Source organism: Microcebus murinus, chromosome 3 (genome assembly GCF_040939455.1).
Source record: "Microcebus murinus isolate Inina chromosome 3, M.murinus_Inina_mat1.0, whole genome shotgun sequence".
Lineage (NCBI taxonomy): Eukaryota > Metazoa > Chordata > Mammalia > Primates > Cheirogaleidae > Microcebus > Microcebus murinus.
Window position 1 is genome coordinate 115,810,448 of NC_134106.1, and position 16,722 is coordinate 115,827,169.

Here is a 16,722-nt window from a genome sequence, read left to right on the forward strand (position 1 = left end):
GAATAAGAACACGGGGGGGGGGAGGGGGGCACGGGCAACACATGTCACCTTAATACTTGGACTCCCATCATCTGCTTGAAAAGAGAGAGAAAAGAAAATGCAATAATAGAGATAAGAGACACTTTTTAAAAATAATGAATCCGGCCAGGCGCTGTGGCTCACGCCTGTAATCCTAGCTCTTGGGAGGCCGAGGCGGGCGGATTGCTCAAGGTCAGGAGTTCAAAACCAGCCTGAGCAAGAGCGAGACCCCGTCTCTACTATAAATAGAAAGAAATTAATTGGCCAACTGATATATATATAAAAAATTAGCGGGGCATGGTGGCGCATGCCTGCAGTCCCAGCTACCCTGGAGGCTGAGGCAGAAGGATCACTCGAGCCCAGGAGTTTGAAGTTGCTGTGAGCTAGGCTGACGCCACGGCACTCACTCTAGCCTGGGCAACAAACCGAGACTCTGTCTCAAAAAAAAAAAAAAAAAATGAATCCGAAGAGAAAAGTAAAAGGAGGCCTGTGGAGCAGGTCTGGGTGTGACTCCGGATCCCCGAACATCAGGTGCCACCACCAAAGATTCCTACGTGTAGCCCATAGAACCCCAAAAGCAACGGGAGGAGTTCTGGTCACATACTCCCTCAAAATGACATCCTGGCCTTCTTCTGGAACTCCCTCCCCTCTCAGACTCTCAAGGTTTCCTCCAGCGTGTCGGCTCCCACAGAGCAGACCTTTGGTCTGAGACCTGACTGTCCAGAAGCCACGCATGCTGCCGCGTGGCGGCGGTGTCACGGCTCGGGACAAGAGGAGGCCCAACGGTGCGGGCTGGGGCGCCAGGCACCGCGGCGGGCGCTGAGGGTGGGGGTCACCCCCACCCCGGGCCGCCCCCGCACTCCCAGAAACGCGACAGAACCAGAGGCAAAAAAAAAAAAGAAGAAGCCTACGGCACCCGGTATACACCGGGCGGTCTCCCATCCAAGTTCTAACCAGGCCCGACCCTGCTTAGCTTCCGAGACCAGACGGGATCGGGCGCGTTCGGGGTGGTGTGGCCGTGGACGGCGGAGGGCGCCCCTGCCCCGCTCAAGAAGCCGAGCCTCTCTGCGCTTCCCCGCCGCCTCCTCCCGCCCCAGGCCCCGCGCCGGGTCGGGCCTGTTGAGTTCGCCGGCCGGGTCCCGCGGGCTCCGAGGGATGGGGGGTGACAGGCGGGGCGGGTAGGGAGCGGCGGGCCGGGGTTGGGGGCTGTCTCTGTACACACACACACTCACACTCACACTCACTCACTCACTCACACTCACACAAGATGCGCCTCCACGGCTGGACCCGCCAAGGTGGAGACCTTCAAGCCCCCCTCCTCTCCTCGCCTGGCCTCCTTCACCTCCCCGCCCCCCACCCCCAGCGCGCCGGGCCGCAGACTGCGCACGGGCGGGAGGGGCGGGGCGCTCGCCCTTTGACCCCAGCCAGGGGCGGCCCTCCCCCACAACCCCTTTCAGCTGCGCCCCCCACCCTGTGGCCCGGCGGCCGCCTATTCCCCCGGGCCAGGGCTGGGGCACAGCGCACGGGGGAGGGGAGCCAGTGTATGGGGCGTCTCTCTCTCTCGGGATGTGTCCCATGGGTGGGGTGGGGTGGGGTGGCGTGGTTTGTGGGGCGCTGAAGAAATCAGTCCCCTCCATCTCCTCCCTCTGGAAAACACCCAAGCCCTTGGAGAACTGCCCGCACCGCTACCGTGGGGGCCGGGACCCTCCTCTGTGTCCTCCTGTGGCCCAGTCCAAGGGGCCTGGGCCTGGCCGGGGCTGCACTGGACCCCAACCACCCTGGCGTGTGGACTCGCTAAAAATCGGCCATTAGATATTGGATTCCAGCGTCATTGAGGTCATTTCACTAATGAGTGCACCGCAAAGAGTTTCCTAATCCATCTGTGAGGGTGGCAACCGAAAGAGAATTTTAGAGCTGACAGAATAGGCGAGGAAAGGCATAAGAGATTTCCACACCCAGTAAGGAAGCCTTTCCCGAAGTGGAAGAAAGAAAGGAGCAAACAGAGACACCGGTAGCCCGCCCGGATCAGAGTCTGCCCCTGAGAGAAAGTACCCTGACCAGGTTCACCCGTGGGTGGGTCGCGAGCTAGCGGCACTCAGAAGAGCGAGGCCCGCAGTCTGTGCAGAAGACACCTGCACTCGGGTGTGTGTGGCGGCACAATTCACAAGCAGCTCCAGATGTTAAACCAAGGAGAAGCCAGGGAGTTCCCAACGCCCCAGGTGTCCTCAGCCCACGACTGGCTGCTGTGGGAATGCGAAGCCCGGCTCCTTGTCTCAGAGCGGGGCAACCAGGAGGTGTGATGTCCACCCCGGGGTTCCCAGGAGGATCAGACTGAAGCTGGGACTTGGCCTGAAAGTGTCCCCTCGCATGGCCACCCCCTTCCCCTTCCTGCTCCTCTACTCCTGGTGCCCCTCCATCCAGGGGCCAGACCTTAAAGAGTCACCCGCAAGAGAATCCTGGTCCCAAAGGAGCCTTCTGGGGGACCCCTGCTGAGAGAGGTTGTGGGCATGGCCCGCTGGGGCTCTGCCCGACCCAGGGCTGAGAGATGCAACCTCCCAGCTCTGGGTCCCTGCAGGAAGTGTTGGCAAGCACAGGGCCAGTCCTCCAAAGGCCCAGGTGCAGGGAGCCCAGGCCAAGCAGCCTGTGGAAGAAGCCACATGCTGTGCCACCCCGGGGAACACCACTGCAGGCCACGGCCCTTCCCACCTCCTCCTCCTCCTCCTCCTCCTCCTCCTCCTCCTCCTCCTCCTCCTCCCACCCCGCCCCCGCCCCCGCCCCCACATGGCACAGGGCCCAGAGACACCTCAGACACTTGCTACCCAAAGTGCAAAGGGCATCAGTTGCTCCTCCAAACCCCCCCCCCCAGCCCAGCAGACCACGTTGTCCAGCCAGCCCCCGGGCCTCCCTGGGGTGCCCAGCACAAAAGTGCAGACACCCACCGGACCCTCAATCTCAGTTTTCGGATGTTTTTGCCACTCTAAGGACCCGCAGGCCAGCTGGGCCTTCTGGCAGGACAGAGAGCCCCGGAATCCGACGTGGAGAGCTGGGTATACGTCCCCATGAGGAGGCGGTCCCCACCTCCGCGGCTATCCCCTTGCGGGGAGCGGCAGCCGCGGGGCCTCAGAGAAGACACCAGGCTGGGCCCCCACGGCACAGCGGGAGCACGTCCCCCGCAGGCCACTTAGCGACGGCGGCCAGCCGGCGGACGGTTGGGTTGCACGAGACGCTGCGGCCGCCCTGCTACCGGGTTCCTGGGAGGGCGTCCTGGAACCAGCGTCCACACCAAGCCCTTGGAAGGCCCAGGCGACGGAGGAGCCCCGTCAGGCAGGGGCCGAGGACGGTGACGGCCCGGGCGGGGACGAGCGTGTCAGGCAGGGGCAGAGGACGGTGACAGGTGATAGGCCGGGCGGGAAGGAGTCAGTCAGGCAGGGGCCGTGGAGGAGACGGGCTGGGTAAGGGTTAGGGTTAGTGTCAGGGCACAAGTCACAATCGCAAAGACCTGGAAGCCACCCGAGTGCCCATCGACCCACGAGTGGGTAAATAAAATGTGGCGCGTGGACACCACGGAGTGCTATTCGGCTATGAGGAGCAGCGGTGAGGGGGCACCTCTCGTGGTTCTCCTGGCCAGAGCTGGAACCCGTTCCAGTAAGCCAAGTATCCCAAGAATGGACACACGAGCACCACGTGCTCGCGCTCACCAGCAAATGGGTACGAACCGATGGACACCTAAGTGGACACAGAGGAATCACCTTCTTCGGGTGGGTGTCGGGCGGGTGGGGGGAGGGGATGGGCATACACATCCATTAGGAATGGGGTGGGTACGCACCGACTGGGGGATGGGCGCACTTGAAGCTCTGACCCGAGGGGGGAGGCTGGGAGAGGGCAACGCACCCGACCTTAACATTGGTGCCCCCACAATATGCTGGAACAACATGAGAGGTAAATGAATAAGAACACGGGGGGGGGGGGAGGGGGGCACGGGCAACACATGTCACCTTAATACTTGGACTCCCATCATCTGCTTGAAAAGAGAGAGAAAAGAAAATGCAATAATAGAGATAAGAGACACTTTTTAAAAATAATGAATCCGGCCGGGCGCTGTGGCTCACGCCTGTAATCCTAGCTCTTGGGAGGCCGAGGCGGGCGGATTGCTCAAGGTCAGGAGTTCAAAACCAGCCTGAGCAAGAGCGAGACCCCGTCTCTACTATAAATAGAAAGAAATTAATTGGCCAACTGATATATATATAAAAAATTAGCGGGGCATGGTGGCGCATGCCTGCAGTCCCAGCTACCCTGGAGGCTGAGGCAGAAGGATCACTCGAGCCCAGGAGTTTGAAGTTGCTGTGAGCTAGGCTGACGCCACGGCACTCACTCTAGCCTGGGCAACAAACCGAGACTCTGTCTCAAAAAAAAAAAAAAAAAATGAATCCGAAGAGAAAAGTAAAAGGAGGCCTGTGGAGCAGGTCTGGGTGTGACTCCGGATCCCCGAACATCAGGTGCCACCACCAAAGATTCCTACGTGTAGCCCATAGAACCCCAAAAGCAACGGGAGGAGTTCTGGTCACATACTCCCTCAAAATGACATCCTGGCCTTCTTCTGGAACTCCCTCCCCTCTCAGACTCTCAAGGTTTCCTCCAGCGTGTCGGCTCCCACAGAGCAGACCTTTGGTCTGAGACCTGACTGTCCAGAAGCCACGCATGCTGCCGCGTGGCGGCGGTGTCACGGCTCGGGACAAGAGGAGGCCCAACGGTGCGGGCTGGGGCGCCAGGCACCGCGGCGGGCGCTGAGGGTGGGGGTCACCCCCACCCCGGGCCGCCCCCGCACTCCCAGAAACGCGACAGAACCAGAGGCAAAAAAAGAAAAGAAGAAGCCTACGGCACCCGGTATACACCGGGCGGTCTCCCATCCAAGTTCTAACCAGGCCCGACCCTGCTTAGCTTCCGAGACCAGACGGGATCGGGCGCGTTCGGGGTGGTGTGGCCGTGGACGGCGGAGGGCGCCCCTGCCCCGCTCAAGAAGCCGAGCCTCTCTGCGCTTCCCCGCCGCCTCCTCCCGCCCCAGGCCCCGCGCCGGGTCGGGCCTGTTGAGTTCGCCGGCCGGGTCCCGCGGGCTCCGAGGGACGGGGGGTGACAGGCGGGGCGGGCAGGGAGCGGCGGGCCGGGGTTGGGGGCTGTCTCTGTACACACACACACTCACACTCACACTCACTCACTCACTCACACTCACACAAGATGCGCCTCCACGGCTGGACCCGCCAAGGTGGAGACCTTCAAGCCCCCCTCCTCTCCTCGCCTGGCCTCCTTCACCTCCCCGCCCCCCACCCCCAGCGCGCCGGGGCCGCAGACTGCGCACGGGCGGGAGGGGCGGGGCGCTCGCCCTTTGACCCCAGCCAGGGGCGGCCCTCCCCCACAACCCCTTTCAGCTGCGCCCCCCACCCTGTGGCCCGGCGGCCGCCTATTCCCCCGGGCCAGGGCTGGGGCACAGCGCACGGGGGAGGGGAGCCAGTGTATGGGGCGTCTCTCTCTCTCGGGATGTGTCCCATGGGTGGGGTGGTGTGGTTTGTGGGGCGCTGAAGAAATCAGTCCCCTCCATCTCCTCCCTCTGGAAAACACCCAAGCCCTTGGAGAACTGCCCGCACCGCTACCGTGGGGGCCGGGACCCTCCTCTGTGTCCTCCTGTGGCCCAGTCCAAGGGGCCTGGGCCTGGCCGGGGCTGCACTGGACCCCAACCACCCTGGCGTGTGGACTCGCTAAAAATCGGCCATTAGATATTGGATTCCAGCGTCATTGAGGTCATTTCACTAATGAGTGCACCGCAAAGAGTTTCCTAATCCATCTGTGAGGGTGGCAACCGAAAGAGAATTTTAGAGCTGACAGAATAGGCGAGGAAAGGCATAGGAGATTTCCACACCCAGTAAGGAAGCCTTTCCCGAAGTGGAAGAAAGAAAGGAGCAAACAGAGACACCGGTAGCCCGCCCGGATCAGAGTCTGCCCCTGAGAGAAAGTACCCTGACCAGGTTCACCCGTGGGTGGGTCGCGAGCTAGCGGCACTCAGAAGAGCGAGGCCCGCAGTCTGTGCAGAAGACACCTGCACTCGGGTGTGTGTGGCGGCACAATTCACAAGCAGCTCCAGATGTTAAGCCAAGGAGAAGCCAGGGAGTTCCCAACGCCCCAGGTGTCCTCAGCCCACGACTGGCTGCTGTGGGAATGCGAAGCCCGGCTCCTTGTCTCAGAGCGGGGCAACCAGGAGGTGTGATGTCCACCCCGGGGTTCCCAGGAGGATCAGACTGAAGCTGGGACTTGGCCTGAAAGTGTCCCCTCGCATGGCCACCCCCTTCCCCTTCCTGCTCCTCTACTCCTGGTGCCCCTCCATCCAGGGGCCAGACCTTAAAGAGTCACCCGCAAGAGAATCCTGGTCCCAAAGGAGCCTTCTGGGGGACCCCTGCTGAGAGAGGTTGTGGGCATGGCCCGCTGGGGCTCTGCCCGACCCAGGGCTGAGAGATGCAACCTCCCAGCTCTGGGTCCCTGCAGGAAGTGTTGGCAAGCACAGGGCCAGTCCTCCAAAGGCCCAGGTGCAGGGAGCCCAGGCCAAGCAGCCTGTGGAAGAAGCCACATGCTGTGCCACCCCGGGGAACACCACTGCAGGCCACGGCCCTTCCCACCTCCTCCTCCTCCTCCTCCTCCTCCTCCTCCCACCCCGCCCCCGCCCCCGCCCCCACATGGCACAGGGCCCAGAGACACCTCAGACACTTGCTACCCAAAGTGCAAAGGGCATCAGTTGCTCCTCCAAACCCCCCCCCCCAGCCCAGCAGACCACGTTGTCCAGCCAGCCCCCGGGCCTCCCTGGGGTGCCCAGCACAAAAGTGCAGACACCCACCGGACCCTCAATCTCAGTTTTCGGATGTTTTTGCCACTCTAAGGACCCGCAGGCCAGCTGGGCCTTCTGGCAGGACAGAGAGCCCCGGAATCCGACGTGGAGAGCTGGGTATACGTCCCCATGAGGAGGCGGTCCCCACCTCCGCGGCTATCCCCTTGCGGGGAGCGGCAGCCGCGGGGCCTCAGAGAAGACACCAGGCTGGGCCCCCACGGCACAGCGGGAGCACGTCCCCCGCAGGCCACTTAGCGACGGCGGCCAGCCGGCGGACGGTTGGGTTGCACGAGACGCTGCGGCCGCCCTGCTACCGGGTTCCTGGGAGGGCGTCCTGGAACCAGCGTCCACACCAAGCCCTTGGAAGGCCCAGGCGACGGAGGAGCCCCGTCAGGCAGGGGCCGAGGACGGTGACGGCCCGGGCGGGGACGAGCGTGTCAGGCAGGGGCAGAGGACGGTGACAGGTGATAGGCCGGGCGGGAAGGAGTCAGTCAGGCAGGGGCCGTGGAGGAGACGGGCTGGGTAAGGGTTAGGGTTAGTGTCAGGGCACAAGTCACAATCGCAAAGACCTGGAAGCCACCCGAGTGCCCATCGACCCACGAGTGGGTAAATAAAATGTGGCGCGTGGACACCACGGAGTGCTATTCGGCTATGAGGAGCAGCGGTGAGGGGGCACCTCTCGTGGTTCTCCTGGCCAGAGCTGGAACCCGTTCCAGTAAGCCAAGTATCCCAAGAATGGACACACGAGCACCACGTGCTCGCGCTCACCAGCAAATGGGTACGAACCGATGGACACCTAAGTGGACACAGAGGAATCACCTTCTTCGGGTGGGTGTCGGGCGGGTGGGGGGAGGGGATGGGCATACACATCCATTAGGAATGGGGTGGGTACGCACCGACTGGGGGATGGGCGCACTTGAAGCTCTGACCCGAGGGGGGAGGCTGGGAGAGGGCAACGCACCCGACCTTAACATTGGTGCCCCCACAATATGCTGGAACAACATGAGAGGTAAATGAATAAGAACACGGGGGGGGGGGGGAGGGGGGCACGGGCAACACATGTCACCTTAATACTTGGACTCCCATCATCTGCTTGAAAAGAGAGAGAAAAGAAAATGCAATAATAGAGATAAGAGACACTTTTTAAAAATAATGAATCCGGCCGGGCGCTGTGGCTCACGCCTGTAATCCTAGCTCTTGGGAGGCCGAGGCGGGCGGATTGCTCAAGGTCAGGAGTTCAAAACCAGCCTGAGCAAGAGCGAGACCCCGTCTCTACTATAAATAGAAAGAAATTAATTGGCCAACTGATATATATATAAAAAATTAGCGGGGCATGGTGGCGCATGCCTGCAGTCCCAGCTACCCTGGAGGCTGAGGCAGAAGGATCACTCGAGCCCAGGAGTTTGAAGTTGCTGTGAGCTAGGCTGACGCCACGGCACTCACTCTAGCCTGGGCAACAAACCGAGACTCTGTCTCAAAAAAAAAAAAAAAAAAAATGAATCCGAAGAGAAAAGTAAAAGGAGGCCTGTGGAGCAGGTCTGGGTGTGACTCCGGATCCCCGAACATCAGGTGCCACCACCAAAGATTCCTACGTGTAGCCCATAGAACCCCAAAAGCAACGGGAGGAGTTCTGGTCACATACTCCCTCAAAATGACATCCTGGCCTTCTTCTGGAACTCCCTCCCCTCTCAGACTCTCAAGGTTTCCTCCAGCGTGTCGGCTCCCACAGAGCAGACCTTTGGTCTGAGACCTGACTGTCCAGAAGCCACGCATGCTGCCGCGTGGCGGCGGTGTCACGGCTCGGGACAAGAGGAGGCCCAACGGCGCGGGCTGGGGCGCCAGGCACCGCGGCGGGCGCTGAGGGTGGGGGTCACCCCCACCCCGGGCCGCCCCCGCACTCCCAGAAACGCGACAGAACCAGAGGCAAAAAAAAAAAGAAGAAGCCTACGGCACCCGGTATTCCCGGGCGGTCTCCCATACAAGTTCTAACCAGGCCCGACCCTGCTTAGCTTCCGAGACCAGACGGGATCGGGCGCGTTCGGGGTGGTGTGGCCGTGGACGGCGGAGGGCGCCCCTGCCCCGCTCAAGAAGCCGAGCCTCTCTGCGCTTCCCCGCCGCCTCCTCCCGCCCCAGGCCCCGCGCCGGGTCGGGCCTGTTGAGTTCGCCGGCCGGGTCCCGCGGGCTCCGAGGGACGGGGGGTGACAGGCGGGGCGGGCAGGGAGCGGCGGGCCGGGGTTGGGGGCTGTCTCTGTACACACACACACTCACACTCACACTCACTCACTCACTCACACTCACACAAGATGCGCCTCCACGGCTGGACCCGCCCAGGTGGAGACCTTCAAGCCCCCCTCCTCTCCTCGCCTGGCCTCCTTCACCTCCCCGCCCCCCACCCCCAGCGCGCCGGGGCCGCAGACTGCGCACGGGGCGGGAGGGGCGGGGCGCTCGCCCTTTGACCCCAGCCAGGGGCGGCCCTCCCCCACAACCCCTTTCAGCTGCGCCCCCCACCCTGTGGCCCGGCGGCCGCCTATTCCCCCGGGCCAGGGCTGGGGCACAGCGCACGGGGGAGGGGAGCCAGTGTATGGGGCGTCTCTCTCTCTCTCTCGGGATGTGTCCCATGGGTGGGGTGGGGTGGGGTGGCGTGGTTTGTGGGGCGCTGAAGAAATCAGTCCCCTCCATCTCCTCCCTCTGGAAAACACCCAAGCCCTTGGAGAACTGCCCGCACCGCTACCGTGGGGGCCGGGACCCTCCTCTGTGTCCTCCTGTGGCCCAGTCCAAGGGGCCTGGGCCTGGCCGGGGCTGCACTGGACCCCAACCACCCTGGCGTGTGGACTCGCTAAAAATCGGCCATTAGATATTGGATTCCAGCGTCATTGAGGTCATTTCACTAATGAGTGCACCGCAAAGAGTTTCCTAATCCATCTGTGAGGGTGGCAACCGAAAGAGAATTTTAGAGCTGACAGAATAGGCGAGGAAAGGCATAGGAGATTTCCACACCCAGTAAGGAAGCCTTTCCCGAAGTGGAAGAAAGAAAGGAGCAAACAGAGACACCGGTAGCCCGCCCGGATCAGAGTCTGCCCCTGAGAGAAAGTACCCTGACCAGGTTCACCCGTGGGTGGGTCGCGAGCTAGCGGCATTCAGAAGAGCGAGGCCCGCAGTCTGTGCAGAAGACACCTGCACTCGGGTGTGTGTGGCGGCACAATTCACAAGCAGCTCCAGATGTTAAACCAAGGAGAAGCCAGGGAGTTCCCAACGCCCCAGGTGTCCTCAGCCCACGACTGGCTGCTGTGGGAATGCGAAGCCCGGCTCCTTGTCTCAGAGCGGGGCAACCAGGAGGTGTGATGTCCACCCCGGGGTTCCCAGGAGGATCAGACTGAAGCTGGGACTTGGCCTGAAAGTGTCCCCTCGCATGGCCACCCCCTTCCCCTTCCTGCACCTCTACTCCTGGTGCCCCTCCATCCAGGGGCCAGACCTTAAAGAGTCACCCGCAAGAGAATCCTGGTCCCAAAGGAGCCTTCTGGGGGACCCCTGCTGAGAGAGGTTGTGGGCATGGCCCGCTGGGGCTCTGCCCGACCCAGGGCTGAGAGATGCAACCTCCCAGCTCTGGGTCCCTGCAGGAAGTGTTGGCAAGCACAGGGCCAGTCCTCCAAAGGCCCAGGTGCAGGGAGCCCAGGCCAAGCATCCCGTGGAAGAAGCCACATGCTGTGCCACCCCGGGGAACACCACTGCAGGCCACGGCCCTTCCCACCTCCTCCTCCTCCTCCTCCTCCTCCTCCTCCTCCTCCTCCCACCCCGCCCCCGCCCCCACATGGCACAGGGCCCAGAGACACCTCAGACACTTGCTACCCAAAGTGCAAAGGGCATCAGTTGCTCCTCCAAACCCCCCCCCAGCCCAGCAGACCACGTTGTCCAGCCAGCCCCCGGGCCTCCCTGGGGTGCCCAGCACAAAAGTGCAGACACCCACCGGACCCTCAATCTCAGTTTTCGGATGTTTTTGCCACTCTAAGGACCCGCAGGCCAGCTGGGCCTTCTGGCAGGACAGAGAGCCCCGGAATCCGACGTGGAGAGCTGGGTATACGTCCCCATGAGGAGGCGGTCCCCACCTCCGCGGCTATCCCCTTGCGGGGAGCGGCAGCCGCGGGGCCTCAGAGAAGACACCAGGCTGGGCCCCCACGGCACAGCGGGAGCACGTCCCCCGCAGGCCACTTAGCGACGGCGGCCAGCCGGCGGACGGTTGGGTTGCACGAGACGCTGCGGCCGCCCTGCTACCGGGTTCCTGGGAGGGCGTCCTGGAACCAGCGTCCACACCAAGCCCTTGGAAGGCCCAGGCGACGGAGGAGCCCCGTCAGGCAGGGGCCGAGGACGGTGACGGCCCGGGCGGGGACGAGCGTGTCAGGCAGGGGCAGAGGACGGTGACAGGTGATAGGCCGGGCGGGAAGGAGTCAGTCAGGCAGGGGCCGTGGAGGAGACGGGCTGGGTAAGGGTTAGGGTTAGTGTCAGGGCACAAGTCACAATCGCAAAGACCTGGAAGCCACCCGAGTGCCCATCGACCCACGAGTGGGTAAATAAAATGTGGCGCGTGGACACCACGGAGTGCTATTCGGCTATGAGGAGCAGCGGTGAGGGGGCACCTCTCGTGGTTCTCCTGGCCAGAGCTGGAACCCGTTCCAGTAAGCCAAGTATCCCAAGAATGGACACACGAGCACCACGTGCTCGCGCTCACCAGCAAATGGGTACGAACCGATGGACACCTAAGTGGACACAGAGGAATCACCTTCTTCGGGTGGGTGTCGGGCGGGTGGGGGGAGGGGATGGGCATACACATCCATTAGGAATGGGGTGGGTACGCACCGACTGGGGGATGGGCGCACTTGAAGCTCTGACCCGAGGGGGGAGGCTGGGAGAGGGCAACGCACCCGACCTTAACATTGGTGCCCCCACAATATGCTGGAACAACATGAGAGGTAAATGAATAAGAACACGGGGGGGGGGAGGGGGGCACGGGCAACACATGTCACCTTAATACTTGGACTCCCATCATCTGCTTGAAAAGAGAGAGAAAAGAAAATGCAATAATAGAGATAAGAGACACTTTTTAAAAATAATGAATCCGGCCGGGCGCTGTGGCTCACGCCTGTAATCCTAGCTCTTGGGAGGCCGAGGCGGGCGGATTGCTCAAGGTCAGGAGTTCAAAACCAGCCTGAGCAAGAGCGAGACCCCGTCTCTACTATAAATAGAAAGAAATTAATTGGCCAACTGATATATATATAAAAAATTAGCGGGGCATGGTGGCGCATGCCTGCAGTCCCAGCTACCCTGGAGGCTGAGGCAGAAGGATCACTGGAGCCCAGGAGTTTGAAGTTGCTGTGAGCTAGGCTGACGCCACGGCACTCACTCTAGCCTGGGCAACAAACCGAGACTCTGTCTCAAAAAAAAAAAAAAAAAAATGAATCCGAAGAGAAAAGTAAAAGGAGGCCTGTGGAGCAGGTCTGGGTGTGACTCCGGATCCCCGAACATCAGGTGCCACCACCAAAGATTCCTACGTGTAGCCCATAGAACCCCAAAAGCAACGGGAGGAGTTCTGGTCACATACTCCCTCAAAATGACATCCTGGCCTTCTTCTGGAACTCCCTCCCCTCTCAGACTCTCAAGGTTTCCTCCAGCGTGTCGGCTCCCACAGAGCAGACCTTTGGTCTGAGACCTGACTGTCCAGAAGCCACGCATGCTGCCGCGTGGCGGCGGTGTCACGGCTCGGGACAAGAGGAGGCCCAACGGCGCGGGCTGGGGCGCCAGGCACCGCGGCGGGCGCTGAGGGTGGGGGTCACCCCCACCCCGGGCCGCCCCCGCACTCCCAGAAACGCGACAGAACCAGAGGCAAAAAAAAAAAAGAAGAAGCCTACGGCACCCGGTATTCCCGGGCGGTCTCCCATCCAAGTTCTAACCAGGCCCGACCCTGCTTAGCTTCCGAGACCAGACGGGATCGGGCGCGTTCGGGGTGGTGTGGCCGTGGACGGCGGAGGGCGCCCCTGCCCCGCTCAAGAAGCCGAGCCTCTCTGCGCTTCCCCGCCGCCTCCTCCCGCCCCAGGCCCCGCGCCGGGTCGGGCCTGTTGAGTTCGCCGGCCGGGTCCCGCGGGCTCCGAGGGACGGGGGGTGACAGGCGGGGCGGGCAGGGAGCGGCGGGCCGGGGTTGGGGGCTGTCTCTGTACACACACACACTCACACTCACACTCACTCACTCACTCACACTCACACAAGATGCGCCTCCACGGCTGGACCCGCCAAGGTGGAGACCTTCAAGCCCCCCTCCTCTCCTCGCCTGGCCTCCTTCACCTCCCCGCCCCCCACCCCCAGCGCGCCGGGGCCGCAGACTGCGCACGGGCGGGAGGGGCGGGGCGCTCGCCCTTTGACCCCAGCCAGGGGCGGCCCTCCCCCACAACCCCTTTCAGCTGCGCCCCCCACCCTGTGGCCCGGCGGCCGCCTATTCCCCCGGGCCAGGGCTGGGGCACAGCGCACGGGGGAGGGGAGCCAGTGTATGGGGCGTCTCTCTCTCTCGGGATGTGTCCCATGGGTGGGGTGGGGTGGCGTGGTTTGTGGGGCGCTGAAGAAATCAGTCCCCTCCATCTCCTCCCTCTGGAAAACACCCAAGCCCTTGGAGAACTGCCCGCACCGCTACCGTGGGGGCCGGGACCCTCCTCTGTGTCCTCCTGTGGCCCAGTCCAAGGGGCCTGGGCCTGGCCGGGGCTGCACTGGACCCCAACCACCCTGGCGTGTGGACTCGCTAAAAATCGGCCATTAGATATTGGATTCCAGCGTCATTGAGGTCATTTCACTAATGAGTGCACCGCAAAGAGTTTCCTAATCCATCTGTGAGGGTGGCAACCGAAAGAGAATTTTAGAGCTGACAGAATAGGCGAGGAAAGGCATAGGAGATTTCCACACCCAGTAAGGAAGCCTTTCCCGAAGTGGAAGAAAGAAAGGAGCAAACAGAGACACCGGTAGCCCGCCCGGATCAGAGTCTGCCCCTGAGAGAAAGTACCCTGACCAGGTTCACCCGTGGGTGGGTCGCGAGCTAGCGGCATTCAGAAGAGCGAGGCCCGCAGTCTGTGCAGAAGACACCTGCACTCGGGTGTGTGTGGCGGCACAATTCACAAGCAGCTCCAGATGTTAAACCAAGGAGAAGCCAGGGAGTTCCCAACGCCCCAGGTGTCCTCAGCCCACGACTGGCTGCTGTGGGAATGCGAAGCCCGGCTCCTTGTCTCAGAGCGGGGCAACCAGGAGGTGTGATGTCCACCCCGGGGTTCCCAGGAGGATCAGACTGAAGCTGGGACTTGGCCTGAAAGTGTCCCCTCGCATGGCCACCCCCTTCCCCTTCCTGCACCTCTACTCCTGGTGCCCCTCCATCCAGGGGCCAGACCTTAAAGAGTCACCCGCAAGAGAATCCTGGTCCCAAAGGAGCCTTCTGGGGGACCCCTGCTGAGAGAGGTTGTGGGCATGGCCTGCTGGGGCTCTGCCCGACCCAGGGCTGAGAGATGCAACCTCCCAGCTCTGGGTCCCTGCAGGAAGTGTTGGCAAGCACAGGGCCAGTCCTCCAAAGGCCCAGGTGCAGGGAGCCCAGGCCAAGCATCCCGTGGAAGAAGCCACATGCTGTGCCACCCCGGGGAACACCACTGCAGGCCACGGCCCTTCCCACCTCCTCCTCCTCCTCCTCCTCCTCCTCCTCCTCCTCCTCCCACCCCGCCCCCGCCCCCACATGGCACAGGGCCCAGAGACACCTCAGACACTTGCTACCCAAAGTGCAAAGGGCATCAGTTGCTCCTCCAAACCCCCCCCCAGCCCAGCAGACCACGTTGTCCAGCCAGCCCCCGGGCCTCCCTGGGGTGCCCAGCACAAAAGTGCAGACACCCACCGGACCCTCAATCTCAGTTTTCGGATGTTTTTGCCACTCTAAGGACCCGCAGGCCAGCTGGGCCTTCTGGCAGGACAGAGAGCCCCGGAATCCGACGTGGAGAGCTGGGTATACGTCCCCATGAGGAGGCGGTCCCCACCTCCGCGGCTATCCCCTTGCGGGGAGCGGCAGCCGCGGGGCCTCAGAGAAGACACCAGGCTGGGCCCCCACGGCACAGCGGGAGCACGTCCCCCGCAGGCCACTTAGCGACGGCGGCCAGCCGGCGGACGGTTGGGTTGCACGAGACGCTGCGGCCGCCCTGCTACCGGGTTCCTGGGAGGGCGTCCTGGAACCAGCGTCCACACCAAGCCCTTGGAAGGCCCAGGCGACGGAGGAGCCCCGTCAGGCAGGGGCCGAGGACGGTGACGGCCCGGGCGGGGACGAGCGTGTCAGGCAGGGGCAGAGGACGGTGACAGGTGATAGGCCGGGCGGGAAGGAGTCAGTCAGGCAGGGGCCGTGGAGGAGACGGGCTGGGTAAGGGTTAGGGTTAGTGTCAGGGCACAAGTCACAATCGCAAAGACCTGGAAGCCACCCGAGTGCCCATCGACCCACGAGTGGGTAAATAAAATGTGGCGCGTGGACACCACGGAGTGCTATTCGGCTATGAGGAGCAGCGGTGAGGGGGCACCTCTCGTGGTTCTCCTGGCCAGAGCTGGAACCCGTTCCAGTAAGCCAAGTATCCCAAGAATGGACACACGAGCACCACGTGCTCGCGCTCACCAGCAAATGGGTACGAACCGATGGACACCTAAGTGGACACAGAGGAATCACCTTCTTCGGGTGGGTGTCGGGCGGGTGGGGGGAGGGGATGGGCATACACATCCATTAGGAATGGGGTGGGTACGCACCGACTGGGGGATGGGCGCACTTGAAGCTCTGACCCGAGGGGGGAGGCTGGGAGAGGGCAACGCACCCGACCTTAACATTGGTGCCCCCACAATATGCTGGAACAACATGAGAGGTAAATGAATAAGAACACGGGGGGGGGGAGGGGGGCACGGGCAACACATGTCACCTTAATACTTGGACTCCCATCATCTGCTTGAAAAGAGAGAGAAAAGAAAATGCAATAATAGAGATAAGAGACACTTTTTAAAAATAATGAATCCGGCCGGGCGCTGTGGCTCACGCCTGTAATCCTAGCTCTTGGGAGGCCGAGGCGGGCGGATTGCTCAAGGTCAGGAGTTCAAAACCAGCCTGAGCAAGAGCGAGACCCCGTCTCTACTATAAATAGAAAGAAATTAATTGGCCAACTGATATATATATAAAAAATTAGCGGGGCATGGTGGCGCATGCCTGCAGTCCCAGCTACCCTGGAGGCTGAGGCAGAAGGATCACTCGAGCCCAGGAGTTTGAAGTTGCTGTGAGCTAGGCTGACGCCACGGCACTCACTCTAGCCTGGGCAACAAACCGAGACTCTGTCTCAAAAAAAAAAAAAAAAAAAATGAATCCGAAGAGAAAAGTAAAAGGAGGCCTGTGGAGCAGGTCTGGGTGTGACTCCGGATCCCCGAACATCAGGTGCCACCACCAAAGATTCCTACGTGTAGCCCATAGAACCCCAAAAGCAACGGGAGGAGTTCTGGTCACATACTCCCTCAAAATGACATCCTGGCCTTCTTCTGGAACTCCCTCCCCTCTCAGACTCTCAAGGTTTCCTCCAGCGTGTCGGCTCCCACAGAGCAGACCTTTGGTCTGAGACCTGACTGTCCAGAAGCCACGCATGCTGCCGCGTGGCGGCGGTGTCACGGCTCGGGACAAGAGGAGGCCCAACGGCGCGGGCTGGGGCGCCAGGCACCGCGGCGGGCGCTGAGGGTGGGGGTCACCCCCACCCCGGGCCGCCCCCGCACTCCCAGAAACGCGACAGAACCAGAGGCAAAAAAAAAAAAGAAGA

The 16,722-nt window shown here is 62.1% G+C and overlaps 4 pseudogenes; all 4 read right to left on the minus strand.

The window, feature by feature from the left end:
* Nucleotides 1-922: 922 nt before the first annotated feature.
* On the minus strand, nt 923-1,042 carry LOC142870180 (uncharacterized; annotated as a pseudogene).
* Nucleotides 1,043-4,887: 3,845 nt separating this feature from the next.
* On the minus strand, nt 4,888-5,007 carry LOC142870182 (uncharacterized; annotated as a pseudogene).
* A 3,820-nt stretch (nt 5,008-8,827) lies between these two features.
* Nucleotides 8,828-8,946, minus strand: LOC142870157 (uncharacterized; annotated as a pseudogene).
* A 3,833-nt stretch (nt 8,947-12,779) lies between these two features.
* On the minus strand, nt 12,780-12,898 carry LOC142870131 (uncharacterized; annotated as a pseudogene).
* Nucleotides 12,899-16,722: the final 3,824 nt, after the last annotated feature.